Source organism: Ovis aries, chromosome 1 (assembly GCF_016772045.2).
Source record: "Ovis aries strain OAR_USU_Benz2616 breed Rambouillet chromosome 1, ARS-UI_Ramb_v3.0, whole genome shotgun sequence".
In the NCBI taxonomy this organism is placed as follows: domain Eukaryota; kingdom Metazoa; phylum Chordata; class Mammalia; order Artiodactyla; family Bovidae; genus Ovis; species Ovis aries.
In genome coordinates, this window is record NC_056054.1 from 204,427,649 (window position 1) to 204,442,882 (window position 15,234).

General features: G+C 38.5%; 1 long non-coding RNA gene and 2 other non-coding genes across 3 annotated transcripts; all 3 read right to left on the minus strand.

Annotated features, from left to right (window-relative positions):
* Positions 1-3,252: 3,252 nt before the first annotated feature.
* Positions 3,253-10,800, minus strand: LOC105602999 (uncharacterized). Its single transcript, XR_001021854.4, has 5 exons — positions 10,625-10,800; positions 7,657-7,826; positions 6,460-6,565; positions 5,708-5,756; positions 3,253-3,847 (listed from the first exon to the last, which is right to left on the minus strand). It is a non-coding gene; the product is annotated as an uncharacterized LOC105602999 (long non-coding RNA).
* LOC114111255 (small nucleolar RNA SNORA63) lies at positions 5,824-5,955 on the minus strand. Its single transcript, XR_003587338.1, has one exon. It is a non-coding gene; the product is annotated as a small nucleolar RNA SNORA63 (small nucleolar RNA).
* On the minus strand, positions 6,287-6,461 carry LOC114111375 (small nucleolar RNA SNORA81). Its single transcript, XR_003587444.1, has one exon. It is a non-coding gene; the product is annotated as a small nucleolar RNA SNORA81 (small nucleolar RNA).
* Positions 10,801-15,234: the final 4,434 nt, after the last annotated feature.

Consider the following 15,234-nt stretch of genomic DNA (forward strand, 5'->3'; position numbering starts at 1 on the left):
CACGGTTGATTTCATTCTTAATGTGGAAACTTTTTACATTTAAAAGCAACTTATTTTTTATTTGTTTGTCTTTGTCATCAACAAGTGGGTTAAAATAATGTAGGTAATAGACAAGTGGGTTTGAAATCATGTCAAATCAACATACAACACATGAGAGGAGGAGCCCTTTGCTTTGGGTTGGGAAAGGCTGCCTGGTGACTATATTCACCTTAGCAGAGTTGGGTGCTCTTTCGTCATGAAGAGAAGCTGAGTACTATAAAAGAGGAGTCTATCTTTCCTAGGTCTTCCCTTCATTACATCAACACTGTCAATGGCATTGTTATGGTTTATGAAAACAGTGGCCAAACAACTGAAGTTGCTATAGATGGGAAGGTTTGGTTTTAGAAGTTCAACTACATCGAACCGAGGAGAATGACCAACTGTTCTGATTTGCCCAGAACTGTTGTGTTAGCACTGAAAGTCCTGCATCTCTGGAAACCAGTACACAAATAGTCCCAGTTTTAGGCAATAAATGCTGAAGGTTGGGGGGAACATATAAATCCTTGTGGCAGCTGCCCAAATATCTGAAAGTTACACTATTCTTAGCATCGAATAGATATGGCATAGATGATCTGTCTTCCAGAGTTAGGGTTGCTTTCCTGCTGTTGTTGGTCTTGCAAGCTGATGTTGACAGTCGTGATTTGCAGTTTGTAATAATCGATTGTCTACTTGTGTATTATTCTAAGTGATGCACCTGAAGTGTACAACTTAAGTGTATTTTAAGTGCCAGTGTTACTGGTTTTCTTTGGCTTGGACTGTAGATTGACTACTGTGCTTTGTGTTGAGATAGTACTAGTTTAATTTTGACACTATATTCTGACAGTATTTGCCAAGAGTTCAGATAATGATCATGATGACCATACCAAAGCTGGCATGATGTAAGCATCACTGTAAAAGAAGGCTAAAGGATTGTGTTATTTTAAATGACAGATGGACGAACCAAAACAGTCCATTCTACACAATAGATGGAAAAGGATTTGGGATTGCACTTTGCTATGATTTGAATACTTGTATCTTCCCCAAATTCATATGTTGAAGTCCTATACCAAATGTGATGGTATTAGTAGCTGGGGCCTTTGGGAGGTGATTAGGTCCTGAGGGTGGAACCCTCATGAATGGGATTAGTGCCCTTATAGAAGAGGCCCAAGAGAACTCTCTTTCCCTTTCTACTGTGTGAGGATACAATGAGAAGTCTTTGACCAGGAACGGGGTCCTCACTTGACCATGCTGGCACCCTGGTCTCAGACTTCCAGCCTCCAGAAATAAATTTTTTTTTTAAACATGTCTGTGTGTTTTGTTATAGCAGTCCCAACAGATTAAGGCAGGCATGTGAAGAATCAGATGTGAAATCATTTATGGATACTGGAAAAAAAAACAACATCTGATTTCTTGGAAGTGCCTAGAAGTGAAGTATTGTGAGTAGAATTTTGACAGTAGAGGTAAAAAGTTTCCCTTAAAAGATCCCAGAATAGACCTACATAAATATAGTCAATTATATTGATCCAATCTTTGACAAAGGTGCAAAGGAAATGCAATGGAGAAAAGATAGTCTTTTCTAAAAATGGTGCTGAAACAATTTGATATCACATGGAAAGAAATAAACCTAGACCTTATATTTTCAAAAAAATTAACTAAAAATGGATTTACAGAACTAAGTATTAAACATAAAACTATAAAACACCTAGAAAGGAACACAGGAAAAAGTTTTGCTGACTTCGGGTTTGGTGATAACTTTTAGATGGAGGAAAGCTATTGACTTTGGACTTTATCCCAGGTAGAAAGGAAAGCTATTTACTAATTTAAATTTTTATGAGCTCACCTTGGAGGCCAAGTAGTACATGGATTGGATAAAGTTAAGACCGAGGGCAGGGAGACAAACTGGGAAACCATTGCCAAATGATCTCCAAATTTGTTGTGCTGTGCTTAGTCGCTCAGTCGTGTCTTACCCTTTGTGACCTCAAGGACTGTAGCCCACCAGGCTCCTCTGTCCATGGGGATTCTCCAGGCAAGAATATTAGAGTAGTTTGGCATGCCTGCCTCCAGGGGATCTTCCCAACCCGGGGATTGAAGCCAGGTCTCTAGCATTGCAGGCAGCTTCTTTACTGTCTGAGCCACCAGGGAAGCCCAGATAAGAGAAGGAGGTACAAGATAATGAGCTAAACATTACTGGAACAAGATGGTTAAGTTTGCTTTTGAACATATTGAAGTGCCAGAGTCCTCAGACTGATACCAGGGAGAGGTCAGTCTAACACTTGGAGGAGCACACAGAAGAATGACAAGAGGATAGCAGAGGGCCACATAAGTAGGAGGAAGAAAAGTGAGAGGCAGAAGTGTCAAGAGGAAGCTATTGAATTCATGAAACTAATCAAACGTGCAGAGGGCCACATAAGTAGGAGGAAGAAAAGTGAGAGTGTAGCCCTGGGAGGCAGACGTGTCAAGATGAAGCCACTGAATTCAAGAAACTAATCAAACACATCTTTAGCTGGCGATAATGGTTGCCTTTGATCCAGAATAAAATCCACATTATTAAATGTGGCTTTTAATTAGGGCTCTGCAGGTCTTTTGGTAAAGTCAATAATTATATCAACGCAGGGCTTCCCGGGTGGCTCAGTGGTAAAGAATCTGCCTGTCAATGCAGGAGCCTTGGGTTTGGCCCCTGGGTCAGAAGATCCCCTGGAAAAAGAAATGGCAACCCACTTCAGTATTCTTGCCTGGAGAATCCCATGGGCAGAGGAGCCTGGGGAGGCTACAGTCTATGGAGTCACAAAAGAGTAGGACACAACTTAGTAACTAAACAAAAACAAAAAATAGCAACTCCATGTTATTGTTATGGGAAAAGAAATCTATTGATTAATTAGTTTATTAACAAAACCTTGTTGTTGAGCAGTTACATGATGTGTACCAGGAAATGTTTGCCATACCAGAGGAGGGAGGAATCTTACATTTTTGCTTCTTTCTTCTTGAAGAAGCAGATAATGTTTAGTAGACGGTACTGGTGAACTCTGCAATTGATCAGTCTTTATACTACTGCCAAGCAGCAGCTAACTTGGAACTATTAAACCTTTTTATGAAAAGCCATGTTTGTTGTATCCTTTGTGTATAATTTTATAACTAGATTAAAATATTACTATAGACTGCTAGTTTATCTTTTTTGTTTGAAAATATGGATTATGGCAAGAAGTACAAATCTTTAAAAAATAAGGACCAAACAACTTTAGAGAAAAAATACTTCACTGTAATTTATTGAACATTCAATAAACATTCAACTAACTGCTAATAAAATGCCTTACTGAAAAAAATGATACCAAACAAAATAAATTTAAGTATTTTCTTAAAAAATCATTTTAAAGTTAGCTCTATTCAGTTAGTGACTAATACAGTAAAGGCAGACAAACTTTATAAATAGCTGCTTTTATATCTTTCAGTCCATATTATTAAATGATGGCAAATAATACAACCATGTGTAGAGAACTAGGAAACAAGAGGATAAAACCAATGATATCATGAAATCATGTCTGAAGTTGCTTTGCTATCAAAATCTGTATTTTTAATCTGTTATGAGCACTGAGACAAGCTTCACATATTACCCCCAAAAGAAACACAATGCACAATGTGATTGCCCGTTCAGCAACAGCAAGCACTACATTCATAATCATTTCATTCCAGGAATTAAATTAGGTCAGCCACAGTCTTTGCCATTTCCTCTACCGTAGTGTGATAGAAAGTCTCAGTGTCACAAAGAATCTTCTTGTCTTCTTCAATGTTTATGGCCACAGCTTTCCTCCCAAACTGACTCCCGCTTCCAATTCTGAACAAAAGAAAAATTATTCACCAGAATATCAGTTATCAAGTATTATATGAAGTACAAATGATATGAATTACTTGTTAACCACCAGTGGCTGTTTCTTTGCCAAGATTATACTTGGAGGGCTTCTAATCAGAGCACTAGATGCTAATCACAAAATCTAGAGAAAAAGAAAATATTACTTTTGTGGTTGTTCAAAAAGATTCATCTGGCTGCAAGATCAGATTCTATCAGGCAGCCTGAGTGTTATTACTTGTAGAGCAGACTACAGAATTGTGCTTGGGATAGTGAAATTAAAGCCTGTGCCAAAGTGGGCCAAGAGCAGGTGTTAGCCTGGGACAGACGTAAATACCAGACAAAACAAAAGGAACAGGTGTGTGATCCATTTGACACATTTTTGGAACTACAAATTGAAAATATAAATTCTGGAATGTTAACCATTGCTTAGGACTATTCTGTCCAAGGCAATAACCACTAGCTACATGTGGTTATTTAAATTAAAACTAAATAAAATAGAAAATGCAACCCCCAGTTGCATTAACCGTATTTCAGTAGACACTCATGGCCTGTCACCACTGTGTTGGGCAGCATGGATATGGAACATCTCCCTCACTATAGAAAGTTCTACTGGACAGACTTGGTTTAGGACTTAAAATTTTTCTGTGCATGGGGAACCTCTAAAAAATTTGTATGGTAACCCATATTTATCACTGATTTCTGCTCAGGTCACTTCATACACTGTAACACTATTGACTCTACCACTGTATCACTATTACAGCCACAGCTCGCTACTAAAACAGATGATAGACCCGGTCAAAAATGTCTTGGGTGGAACAACTTAAAATATCAAATAACCAGGACAAGAGAAAAACAAATAGGAAAACACTGACTTGCTCTTTATCCAGACAACATGCTGTTGCACTTAAGAGTCTACGTCCTAAATCAGGCCGATACCATTTCTGAGCATCACCTCATCATCTATTCTTACCAACTACTACTATATTTTTTGACAAAGTTATTTTTATATAAGTAGCAAGACATAATTCAATTTATTTAAGTGATAAAGCTACTATAACTAAGCCTGGGTCAACATAAATTGCTACCAGAAAATGCCAAGAAAAATCTCAATTATTCAGGAAATCATCAAGAATGCACAAGATATGAGAAATATGACAAAAAAAGTGTGTAAGTTAAGAAAGACAACCAGATCTAACAGCATTAGTGATGTTCCCTTTGAATATAAACTATCAGTTCAGTTCAGTTCAGTTGCTCAGTCGTGCCTGACTCTCTGTGAGCCCTTGAATATAAACTATATAAAGTCCAAAATCTGAACTACATTTCACATTGTTTTCCCACTGTGTTCTGATTAACCACAAATCTTTCTAAGGACAATTTAAATACCACTTTTCATCAACACATTTCTTGATTCATTTACCTGATTTTCAAGGATGCCTGGCTGACAAAATCGTACTTGAAAAAACAGTACATGATTTATTTTTCCAGAATAAAAGCAAGTAATTCAGTGAAGATGACAAATACTCAACTGAGAATACAGTTTTCACAAGTGGGCAGATCATAGTTCATAACCATCAACATTAGTTGTACATAAAAATACGAGCTGAGATATGATAATATATTCAAATTCTAATTCAAAAGCAACTTCTATACAATCTTTCAGGACACAAAATGGTAATGAACTTTCTATAAATCACACCGCTGTCTGTGGAGTAAGGTCTTTATTTCCTTACATTGCTTGAGCTGACAAAGACAATGAAAAATCTTCCCCTCAAAATCAACTTTTAGTAGATAAATAACATAATGAAATTAAATACCAGTAAGTCAGTATCAAAATGTAGTTTGTACCTTATCAAGGAGTTCCCTCTTGGTAATGCCCCTTTCCTTCTGTCAGCGCCTGCAAAATATGAATAAGCCTTAACTCTCAGGAGTCATTTGTTGAGTCAGGGTTTAAACTGGTAAATGTGTATGAAACCACGCATCCCTGGGTGCTACAGCGGCATGGCAGACAGGACTTGAAAGGAAACAGTCTTATTTTGAGCAGGGGGCAAAGACAATGCAGCACTTCTCAGCTACGTTGTAATTAGATCCTGCTTCAGTTTATTGAGGAAATAATGAGATATTAACAGTGTCTTAAGGAGCAGTACCAGGGAAGAACAGCTCCTGCCACGTAAGAGACTGCAATCCTGACATGCGTTTTCTCGGATCCAGTCTACCCTTTGCCTTGAGTCCTTTAAAAGAACAGCCTGTGTACTGGCTGGTCCCCCATATGTCATAGACAGCATACAATCTCTACAGTATTTCAGAGAGGAAAATGTTAATTCAGATCAGCGTCAGAATAAAAAGCCATTTGACTTCTCACTCTTAGCCCTTCCATTGGAAGGAACCCATTAGAAATTCATTCTTTTAATTCTGCCAAAATACTGATATTACTGTACCAAATTTTAGAACAAAATATTCTGGTGTTAGTTACCTGTAGTTTTTCTACTATCTGGTACGGTTGTTTTTCTTCTTGTGTTTACTTTGTTAGCTTTATTACAAGCACTAAGATACTGCAGATACTAGTTACTACAATTTTAGATTAAAGGTATAATATATACCTTTCAAAGATCAGTTCTTTCTTCACTAGAATTTGAAATGGATCTCTCAGGAACTTTTTGAGGACTTCAGCATATTGATTGGCACCAAGGCAGAAAGGGACACAACCTTAAAAAAGAGACAATGACTAATTATAATGACATATCAACTGTAACAGTTTTCATAATAATACTTAGAGGAATAATGTTTGAGACCAAGCGTCCCTGTCTTACTACAGAACTGAGCTAGACAGAGATTGTAGGAAACAATTGCTTTTGGCAGGGGAAAGGGCAATATAGCACTTCACAGCTACATTGCAACAGTTATTCCAACCTGCCCTCTGAAAAAAATCACATGCACACCTGAGTCCTTGTATTTGATTTCTGGTAAAACTCATGGATTTGACCTTTAATCCTTTGGCTTATCAGCTTCATCCAAAATAAGCATCTTGGTCCATTTGAGAAAGTGAAAAAAAGTTTTACTTAAAGAGTGAGTTGTGCATAGAGACTTCCTTCCAGAGACCACAGTACAGAAGGAGCGGGGAGGGAAGAAGAAGTTTACATGAAGAAATCTGACAAACTCTATCACATGATCAAGGTCAACATCAATAGTAAAAACACCTGATAGAATGAAATGAAAATGGTATTTTACCTCTGTGGTCTTCCTCCTCAAGACCCCTAACTACAGTCTAATCTTGAGGAAAACATCAGACAAATTCCAATACAAGTGCATCCTACTAACTATCTGACCAATGCTTCTCAAAATGGTGAAGGTCATTAAAAAAAAAAAATGGTGGGGAGGGAGAGGAATTTGAATAACTGTTACAGGCAAGAAGAACTTAAGGAGACATAATTAAATGTCACATGGTATCCTGAACAGGATCCTGGAACAGAAAAAGAATACTAGGTGAAAACTAAGGAAGCCTGAATAGATCCTGGACTTTAATTAATAATGTGTCAATGTTGGTTCATTAATTTTAACAAATGTGCCAAACTAATATAAGTTGTTAACAATATAGGAACCTGGGAACTCTCATCCCAATTTTCCTGTAAACTTAAAATTGTTCTAAAAAATAAAGCCTATTAAAGAAAAGTCTTAGTATTATCTCTAGATATTCATGCAAGGCAACTGGCTTAAACCATTAGGATAATTATTTTCCTTCCCATACCCTAAATATCACTGGTTTAAAAATGCCCTAGGAAAAATATGCCAATACTTACAAAGGTATCTCCTATATCAAATATTCTCCCTGGAGTATCAGGGATGTCATGTGCTGCCTCTTCCATCAGCTTACAGTTTTTGCATTCTATTTTGAACACTTGTTCCATACAATGCAAGCATGACAAGTTGCTCCCAGGTAGTATCCAAGTGCTGGAAGTATCTTTTGGATCTAAAAGTAAAAAGCTTAAATGACTATGTTTTGCAAATAAAGCCTCCATCACATGACTTTCAAAGCACATGGCTAAATGTTAAACTGTTTATATTTAGTTTAAAATTCTGGTCTGGGAACAGTTTTTATGCAGCACAATGTAGAATCACTTCCAAGCTTACAAGGCAGACAAATCAAACTGCTTCAAGATAAAATCCTTTAAAGCATCTCATTTTTAATTTTAGATTTTTGTGCCCTTTCAAACTTGGGATCCTCAGTTTTCTACCAGCTAAATAATTAAAGAACCCAAACAAACATTTTCTACATAATTCTTTTATGTATAAGACACATAAGTAGGGAAACAAGCTCTATATTTATAGATCCATGGCAAATTGTTCTGATATGTATTCACTGATTATCATTCACTTCAAAAATAAGTATCTTTCCAATAGGAAACTTATACAGCCTTGAGTTTTTTTCCCATTGTATTTTAATTGGCAGACTTGATTTTAACAAAGCCTATAGCTTTGTTAAGAAAAGCTTTATTTTAGAGCTAACATAGCAATAAGCTTTGAAAATAGATAGCAAGCAACAGATGTATCACGAGTGACAAAGATTCCTAACTAATTATAGAGACCGCAGTTTTCATGTTGCAAAATTGCATTTAGACCTAACAATAACAAAAAGGGCATAGATCCTGGCTACCATAAAAAAGAGAAAGCTTTAATTTCTTGGTCTGTTGAAAGCCCAGGTGAAGTGGACTACCATGAATTTATTTTATTACAAGTCTATCCAGTGTGCAAATTTCTGTAGCCCTGTGAGGAGGCTTGCTGCAGGCACAAAGAATACAAATAGCTGGATTCACCCCTGGTTGAAGTTTTCTCTGGTGGGCAACAGCTAGTAATAATTGGTAGCATTTATAAACCTTGGGGATGGTGGAACAGGTTTTTGGTAGTTATGATTTTAGAGATAAACCAAGGCTCAGAAATGTTAAATGACCTGTTTACTATCACTTAGGTAACAGTCAATAGTTGCTAAGATTAGACCTTTAATTTTCATAATTCCACATTCTCTTCAAGGTGGTGGAAAGGTTTTTCTGGAGAAAAACTGGGAAAAGTTCCCAAGAGGAATTTTAGAGAATAGTTTGTAAGTGAACTACATTAATACTGTAAACACTAGGGAAATAAAAAGAAATATAAAACTCCTACAAAGCTGGACATTTGATTTTTAAAACATACTAAGTATAGCTCACCATAAACAGCCACTGACCATAAACCTATTTTTTGGCTTTATTTCTCACTCTGTAGTCATTTTCTTTCCCTTGGAGAGTGCTAATGTTTCTTTCTGTTTATAACACAATGAATATTAAAGCATGTAAGATTATACATGGGGAACAATTTCTGAGACTAAAATATAAAATTTTATTATATTACCCTGGCTTACAGATTTGTGATTTGGTAAAGTTGGTATATTATGGTCTAAAATATCTGCTTTAACTATTATTGAATAGTACATTTCTTTGCACTGAAACTCACAATATTCATAATATTCTTGATTACTTGGCTTTTTTCAACTCAAAACTAAAATACTTATTATCTAATTATTTATGTCAAAAATTCACATTTACTGAAAGTTAAAGTGTAATGGTTAATCATAGATAAAATTAATAAATTTCAATGTCCCAGGCACTTGACAAGAATTTAATACAACAATCCTATGAAGTGGATACAATTATTATCATTTCTACTTTAAAGAAGAGGAGATGGAGGCCCAGAAAGATTACGAAACTTGCCTACTGCCATCAAAGTGTGAAACTAAAGTTTTGAACCCAGGTGTGTCTCATTCCAGAATACCCTTCACCGCCTTAATCATTACCTATGCAATGATGTCCCTACATTCTCTTGCATGAATATAACCTTATCCACTGATATCAAAGTCGAATGATAGGCCATTGTGATTTAATACATGTGTAATATACTTTCATCATCACACAGTAAGTCAATATTCCTTGACAATTTAATACAGTTTCTTCCCTTAAATATAAGGTAAATGCCACAGCAAAGAACCTAATATAAAACAACTTTCCAGGCCCCCTGAAAGATAAATTTGCTTTTGTTAGGTTCATTCTAACAATTAAAAGAGCTCCCGGGGAATCTTTCTTTGAAATGCACACCTGAGAGGGACAGCATAACTGAAATGGCTTTTAAAGTGTCCTGGCCCCGTTACTTACTAGTTGCATAATCTTGGGCTGCATTAGAACACGGATTATAATACTCCCTATATAGGCAGTGCTATGAAAGGACACTGTAAATGATTAGGAAGTTGTATAAATGGTATTCTTGCTTAGGACTGCCAAATAAAAAACAGGACGCCCAGTTAAGCTTCAGACAAATAACAAATACTGTTTTATATTTTTAATTTGATTTGATATCGGAGACATTTATAATAAAAATTGTGTTGTTTATCTGAAATTTAAATTTTAACCAGCATCCTGTATTTTAATCGCTAAATCTGTCAACCCTATTCTTGCCCCCAAAGGTAGAGTGCCTGGAGGATGGTAGGCCCAATTCCATTCCCCCTACTCCCACCGCTAACGGGAGAAACTAAGGCAAAGGGCAGGTTGAAGAGTGACTCTCGAGCAGGGGGACAAAGGAGAGGGCTGGGTGGAGGAGGACTTCTCATGGGTGGGGCTGAGAGCAGAATCCGCTGACAAGCAGATTCTACCGAGCCTCCCGAACCCCCGCAACTCGCACCGCTCAGGCGGGCCAACACCCCACGCCCCCATCCCTGGGCAGGAATACAGCCGCCTTTCCACCCACCGTTGCCAGGGCGGCAGCAGCAGCAGCAGGCCCTGGACTAGCTGCCACCGGTTCCTCTCAGTCGCCATCAGCAGCACCGACATCACAGAGGCCGCCGCCATGTCCCTGGAGCCTGGACGCTTGTTGATGTGCAACGCCGTCTCAGATGTGACCCAAATCGTCCCTCCAGACCGTATAGAAGTCTCTTGTCCTCCTCTGGCCACCGTCCAGTCCGATCCAAGAAGTAGGCCAATCCGAGCGAGGCATTCGGAGGGGGCGTCACCGCTAAAACCAATCAAAGAAGAGAGCAGAGCTGCAGTGCAGGAGATGGCTGCGTGCCCGTGGGGGTCCCTGCTTTGTTCGTCCCTTGGGGTGGGATCCAACTAGGGTGGGGCCTGCTGTTCTCAGACCTTTTAGGCTACCTGAGTGCCCTATGGATATTTCTTTCTGTAGTTTATGGGGTTCTTTTTCTCTCATGGGCTTCAGGGCGAAGAGCCCTTACAGAGTTTTCTGAGGGGAAGAAGAAAGGGGGAATGTCCTGATATAAAAGGGTGTGGGATGTGAAAAATACAAAATTTTGTAATGTTTCAAAAAATGTGAAAAACAGGTATTTAAAACAAATCCTCCTCTTAATTGTCTCAAAATTGAAATTACAGAATTTTAAAATGAACCTGTTTTTTCTGTATTGTTATATTTAAAAAATTGAGATATAATTGACACATAGCATTGTATAAGTTTAAACTGTACAACCTATTGATTTGATACCTTTATGTACTGCAATATGATTGCTGCCATAGGATTAGCCAACACCTCTTTCATGTCACATAATTATGATTCCTTTTTTGGTGGGACATTTAAGATCTACTCTCCTAGCAACTTTGAAATACAGGATACAGTATTGTTGACTACAATCACTAGTACAGTGCATTATATCTCTAGAACTTACTAGTCTTCTAGTTGTAAGTTTGTAGACTATTTTTACAGCAATAATGAGCATAAGATAGAGCTTAACCCTTCCCCCACTTTAAAAAATCAGGTTATTCTTACTATTGAGATTTAAGAGTTCTTTGTAGGAAATTTAAGAGTTCTTGTATTTTAACAGTCCTTTTTTTTTTTTTTAAAGAGTTCTTTGTATGGTTTAGATAATAGTCCTTTTTTTTTTTAACAGAGTTATATTTTTCATACATATTTTCTATCAACCCATTACTTCTCCTTTTATTCTCTTAATAGTATCTTTCACACAGCAGAAAAGCTTCATTTTAATGAAGTCTATCTTATCAAGTTTTTCTTTCATGGTACATACCTTTGGTATTGTACCTAGAAAGTCTTCACCAAATCCTAGGTTATCTAGATTTTCTCCTATGTTATGTTGTTGTTTGTTGTTTTTCATTTGCTAAGTGGTGTTGGAGAAGACTCTTGAGAGTCCCTTGGACTGCAAGGAGATCCAACCAGTCCATTCTGAAGGAGATCAACCCTGGGATTTCTATGGAGGGAATGATGCTAAAGCTGAAACTCCAGTACTTTGGCCACCTCATGCGAAGAGTTGACTCTTTGGAAAAGACTCTGATGCTGGGAGGGATTGTGGGCAGGAGGAGAAGGGGACGACAGAGGATGAGATGGCTGGATGGCATCACTGACTCGATGGACATGAGTCTGAGTAAACTCCGGGAGTTGGTGATGGACAGGGAGGCCTGGTGTGCTGCGATTCATGGGGTCGCAGAGTCGGACACGACTGAGCGACTGAACTGAACTGAAGTCATGTCCGACTCTTTGCAACCCCATGGACTGCAGTACACCAGGCTTCCCTGTCCTTCACCATCTCCTGGAGTTAGCTCAAACTCATGTCTGTTGAGTCGGTGATACTATCCAACCATCTCATCTTCTGCCCGCTTCTCCTCCTGCACTCAGTCTTTCCCAGCATCAGGGTCTTTTCCAGTGAGTCGGGTCTTGGAATCAGGTGGCCAAAGTATTGGAGCTCCAGTTTCAGCATCAACATTTTCAGTGAATATTCAGGGTTGAATTCCTTTCAGATTTACTAATTTGATTTCCTTGCTGTCCAAGGGACTCTCAAGCGTCTTTTCCAGCACCACAGTTTCAAAGCATCAATTCTAAAAAAAAAAAAAAAAAAAGAAAGCATCGATTCTTTGGTGCTCAGCCTTCTTTATGGTCCAACTCTCATATTCGTATATGACTACCGGTATGACTACCATACATAGCTGTGACTATACGGACCTTAGCTGACAAAGTGATGTCTCTGCTTTTTAATACACTGTCTAGGTTTGTCATAGCTTTCCTTCCAAGGAGTAAATGTCTTTGAATTTCATGGCTGCTGTCACCATCCACAGTAATTTGGGAACCCAAGAAAATAAAATCTGCCACTGTTTCCACTTTTCTGCTTTCTATTTGTCATGAAGTGATGGGACAGGATGCCATGATCTTAATTTTTTGAATGTTGAGTTTTAAGCCAGCTTTCTCACTGTCCTCTTTCACCATCATCAAGAGGCTTTTTATTTCCTCTTAAATTTCTGCCATTAGAGTGGTATCATCTGCATATCTGAGGTTGTTTCTCCTAGCAATCTTGATTCCAGCTTGTCATTCATCCAACCTGGCATTTTGCATAGAAGTTAAATGAGCAGAGTGATAATATACAGCTTTGATGTACTCCTTTCCCAATTTTGAACCAGGTTGTTGTTGTTCCATGTCCAGTTCTAACTGTTGCTTCTTGACCTGCATACAGGTTTCTCAGGAGACAAGTAAGGTGGTCTGGTATTCACATCTCTTTAAGAATTTTCCACAGTTTGTTGTGATCCACATAGTCAACGAAGCAGAAGTAGATGTTTTTCTGGAATTCCCTTGCTTTCTCTGTGGCCCAATGAATGTTGCCAATTTGATCTCTGGTTCCTCTGTCTTTTCTAAATCCAGCTTGTACATCTGGAAGTTCTTGGTTCATGTACTATTGAAGGCTAGCTTGAAGGATTTTGAGCATTACCTTGCTAGCATGTGAAATGAGTGCAAATACATGGTAGTTTGAACATTCTTTGGCATTGCCCTTCTATGGGATTGGAATGAAAACTGTTATGGGAATATTATTGTTTTGTGTTTTACATTTAGGTCAGTGATTCATTTTGAGTCAATTTTCTGAAGGGAAAAATTATTCCATACAACAATTGTTTTCATTTTGTTTTAATTATGTATATTTATGTCTGCTGTGTCATAAGGTAAAATTTATATCATGCTATGGTTTGCAGTCTAAGAAGTTTGAATAGCTTTGCTGTAGTCAGTGGTGCTCACTGTGTGGTCCCAGGACCAGCAGCATCAGTAATCCTGGGTACTTGTTAGAAATGCAGATTCTCAGATCTTATCTCACACTACTGAATCAGAATCCCTGAAGGCAAGGACTAGGAATTTGTATTTTTTAAAAATTCATCTATATTTCCAGGTGATTCTGCTAGTTTGAGAACCACTGATTTAGACTAAACCAGGTGGCCCAATGGTACCTCACCTCATTTGTGGCACCCAGGGTGGATCCTTTGTCTTTCTCTTCATTGTCAGAGGCATTGCTGACAATCCACCAAAAGGGAGGTAGAATCTACTTTGGCAGTGCTTGGAGGATGATTTGTCTTTCCAAGCTGAGGCAAATCCTTACCTGAAGGCAGAAAATGGTCTAGAGTCATATGTTTAGTGATACACACTTTGGTTCTTATACCAACAGCATCTACAAAATGAGACTAAAGCCATACAGGGTTACTGCGGGGCTTAAACGATGTTTGTGAAATGCCTGCCATTATAGCAGGTGGCACAGAGCAGTCACTTACTATATGGTGGTGATAGCTGCTGTAATTGACACTGCCTATTACAACTGGTAAAGAATCTGCTTGCAATGCAGGAGAGCCCAGTTCAATCCCTGGCTTGGGAATATCCCCCAGAGAAGGGATAGGCTACCTAGTCCAGTATTCATGGGCTTCCCTGGTGGCTCAGATGGTAAAGATTCCGCCTGCAGTGCGGGAGACCTGGGCTCGATCCCTGGGTTGGGAAGATCCCCTGGAGGAGGGCATGGGAACCCACTCCAGTGTTGTTGCCTGGAGAATCCCTATGGATAGAGGAGCCTGGCAGGCTACAGTTCATGGGATTGCAGAGTTGGATACTACTGAGCGACTAAGCACATTGCAACCTTTGGCGTATAATTGATACTCAATAGATGTGACTGATTATTAATTTGTTCAGTAGAGAAGAAGGCAGGCTATTCTGACTTGTTCCTTGATTTTGCCATACATTAGAGTAATGTAATTTGTCAGAGACAAGAGATAAATCATAATTAGGATAGATAAAAAGAGGCACAGAAGGGAGGAGGGCGGTGGAGGAGAGAAGACAGGAAGCCTGTCCATGTTCACAAGAAAAATTGAGATAATGACTGTTTTCTTGAAGGAACAAGGAGGTATGGGCTATTGAAAGCTATGCTCATTTCTGCTTAGTTATACGATTTCAGAACTGCAAAAAGGGACCTTGGGGATCACAGACCTACTCCCTCATGGCCCAGGTATAGTAGCTGAGGCCCCAGAGAGTGTGTGTTAAAGATGAGGGGACAGAACTGGTTTCTGAGGACAGACACTGCCTGTTACATCTTGTCATAA